The sequence below is a fragment of the Buteo buteo genome, chromosome 9, assembly GCF_964188355.1.
Source record: "Buteo buteo chromosome 9, bButBut1.hap1.1, whole genome shotgun sequence".
NCBI classification, from domain to species: domain Eukaryota; kingdom Metazoa; phylum Chordata; class Aves; order Accipitriformes; family Accipitridae; genus Buteo; species Buteo buteo.
In genome coordinates this window covers 42,250,895-42,254,507 of record NC_134179.1, presented here as the reverse complement: position 1 = coordinate 42,254,507, position 3,613 = coordinate 42,250,895, and positions in this window count along the sequence as shown.

The following is a 3,613-nucleotide window of genomic DNA, read 5'->3' as shown; positions in this document are numbered from 1 at the left end:
TAAACTGCCATGAGATTTCTTGTCCCTCCCCACCTCCCATCCCTTCTAGGATCATTGCCAGTACAGAGAGGGTTAAACATCCAGGAATGGCCCAAAGCTGTGGACAAGCAGACAGAAATGCTGTGTCTGAGCCAGGATGGAGGAAGGGGAATGATAATCTGGCTTGGCTTTAAATACAAGCTATAAACCCTCTGACTGATGGACGGTGCATCACGCCCATGGTGGTGGAGCAGGACTCGGGAGGTCCTGGCTCTGGCAGGGGGATGTTTGCCCAGGGCAGCCTGGCTGGAAGGTAGGCTGAAAGCTCAGATCCTCCACAGAGGATCAGGATCATGAGCTTTCCTCTCCCTCCATTCAGGCTCTGGATGGCAGGTTTTCTCCTTTGCTGGCTTTTCGTTTTCCGGGGATGTAGTGTAGGGCAGTCAGGACCCCCAAGCTTTGACCCCAGGTAGTAGGGCTGAGGCTGGGGAGCAACTCCAGGGTTGGAGGCAACCTCCATGGTGGGTTTCATGTGTTAATCAAATAAAGAAGTTAAATTAAATTCCATCTCTATGTACTGGAGAGGCTCCTGTGAGTCTGCCTCAGTCCCAGCCTGGGATGTCCCATAGCACTGCAGCGTCCCACTTTGCCTCTCCCAGCCCTGAGAGGTGCCAGGATAACATCAAGGGTTAATGCAGGATTATCTCAAGAGGCTACAACTTTGTCAAGAGCACAGGATTGGCAGGTGATTAATCTCAGAATTACTTGATAACTTTAAATACAATCATGTAATCAGCAGGAACCTGTAATTATTCTTTATGTGCATGGTGCTTACCAAATTACAGTGCTCTCCAAGGCTCTGTGTGATGAACAAATTAATTCTGCAACGGAAGAGCTTGACCAGAAAGATGTTTGTGTCTGAATTTCACTTGTAAACATTGATGTATGAAATGAAATTTGAGTTTAATTGGCCCTTCCTCCTGCTGCGAAGCACATTACATTTTTATTTCGTCTTAGCTCAGCTGGTGAGAGGGAACATCAAGGAAAACTTGGAAGAGTTTCTCTAGCCCTGATGGTACTTGTGTGGGAGACCCACACGGAGTGCTCCTCACCCCCCCTCATATGAGATGGTGTTGATACCTTCATGGAGAGCCTGTATCCCACCTCCATGCTATGGGCATGGGGACTTGGGGTAGAGAAGAGAAAAAAAAGCCACCAGCTGCCCCAGGTGCCTCTGTGGCCAGTGGGATGCTGAGCCCACTGCAACATGAGGATGGTCCCATGGAAAGTGGGGTTGTCTTTTCCAAAAGATAAACATGCCCCAAAAGTCCTTGTGTGAGGAATTGAAGTAATTTTAATCAAACAAGGCTGAGAATACACACACTTCTCCAGCTACGGAAAGCAAAGTCATGTCAGTCGGAGCAGACCGCCAAGAGGAGAAGGAAAAAAAAAAGTGATGTGAATACAGATGCTTCTGTTTGGGTTTCTTTCTTTGGTTTTTCAATCTCCAGCTTCTTTTCCACCAAAAATGAGCCCGCTTTAGAAAAATCCAAATTGAACATGTAGCACATCACCTTTTGGTAACATCACTTGTATGTATGATGAAAAAAGCTCCCTGGGGCATTTCCCCTTCTCTGTAGCCAGCAGATCTTTATTAGCTCCTGCCAAATCACCTGGCAGAGAAATCAAACCGACCCACGGTGGGGACACACAAGTCTGTTCCTTGTAGGACATCAGCAGAAAGCGTCTGTAAAGCTGGGAGCTGCCACTTTTCCCATTGCATAACTCTGGGGGTCTTTTTCTCACCCATATATTGGATAAGAGGCAGTTTCTGGGACTGTTGGTGATGGACGAGCTTGTACAGGGACCAAAACTTGCCCCATGTGCAGCGTATGGTCCTTGTTGTTGTCACTCCATCATACTGGGAGCTGTTGCTGCTCCCAGCACGTTATGGGAGGCAATGGGGTATTTCTGGTTTTGGCTGCACAGTAGACATGTAGGTAGGAAACGTCAGTGGGAGGAAAATGGGAGGAATTTGCTTCAAACTACTGAACTTCTCAAATATTTATAGAAAGAACCTGGAGGTTTTTGCCTATGCCTCCCTTTAAAGCAAAAAAAGAAAGATTTTATTCCTTTCTGGTGGTGTATCCTGAGGAAATCACAGAGTAGTACAATTTCAAAGATGCTTAAACCTCCCCAGGGCAGGAAATACTTATGACTGTTCTTTGTAGCAGGGAAACTGAGGCACGGAAGTGTGAAGGGACTCATACCAGACCCTGTATGGCCCCAGTGCCAAAATCCCTGGGATGCAGAGAGCAGACTCAGCCCGTAACCCCTCTGGCATCCCCCCTTGCCTGAGCATCCCCAGACCTCATATGGGACAGGGAAACCGTGGCTCCGAGGAGGTCAGGGCAAAATCCTCCACCTTGCATGGACCTCTCTGCTCAGCTGCTTTCGGTGGCCACATAAAACAGGGCATTGGGGGCGGATCAGGGACTTGGCAGCTGCACCATCTGAGGTCCCCAGCACGGGGAAGGAGGCTGCCACTCCTCCAAGGCACTTAACCCCAGCGTGGGAATGATTTGGCCCCATCCCCTGCATAACAGCAAGGAGCAGCTTTGGCACTGAGCCCCCCCGCATGGGTTAAAGCAGGGCAGGGAGGAGGGGAGCAAAGCCACAGCATGTCCCCACAGTAGCTGCCTTCGGGGAGCTCAGCCACCGCTTCACTGCGGTGCTCCCTTGCCTTTCCACCCCTGAGCAGGGGCACAGAGTCAGCCTGAGGTCCAGGGGCTTTGCAAAGACCTGTAGACCCATCTGGGCTGGACCACAGGATTAACTAAACCTCATGCCTCCCTTCAGACCAAGGCCCCTCTGTGTGGCTGTTCAGAGGACCTGGGACCCATCCCCATCCCCTGCATGGTTCCCTCTCCTCTCCCACCCCATTGCTCTACCTCACATCCTCAGTGTCGAGATGAGAAATGACCTGGTCAGACCAAGCAGCAGTTACAGAACATCCCAGGGACCTAGCAAGGGGCAGGGGAAGGACTCAAATAACCCCAGTGGTACAAAACCGCAGCCGCATAAAGCAAGGTCTGCAACCAGCGCAGGGCTCTCCATCCATCCCCCGTCAACCCAGAGGGCTTTGGCTCCCCCAGAGAATTTTGGTCGCCCCCCAGCAACATCCCAGCATGCAGTCACTGGAAGGCTGACCCAGCTTCCCAAGGGATTAGCCCCACAAGCTATCCCAGCAATATCCTGCTGTCCTGTCACCTCAAAGCAGTGACAAACTCGAGAGAGGCAACGATGGGACATGGAACATCATGCCCAGGATGGAGGCAGGCAGGGAGACTGCTGCAACCTCTGTGGGTGCCTCCGGCTCCTTCTGCCACCCCAGCAGGTCACACTGCTGCCACGGAGATGACAAAGCAGCATCTCAGCTGTCCTATCCTACAGATCTGCCCCAGCAAGCGGGACAGGAGCTTCTGTAGGGTTTCCTATAGCTGCAGCGAGTTTGTGCGCCTTCTGCAAGACTGGTGGGTGCAGGCAAGACCTGGCTCCCGTGCTGTGCCACGTCAGGGGTCCCACGCAGTGGGGACGCTGGCTCCCCCATCCCGTACAGCAGCTCGCTCCCAGC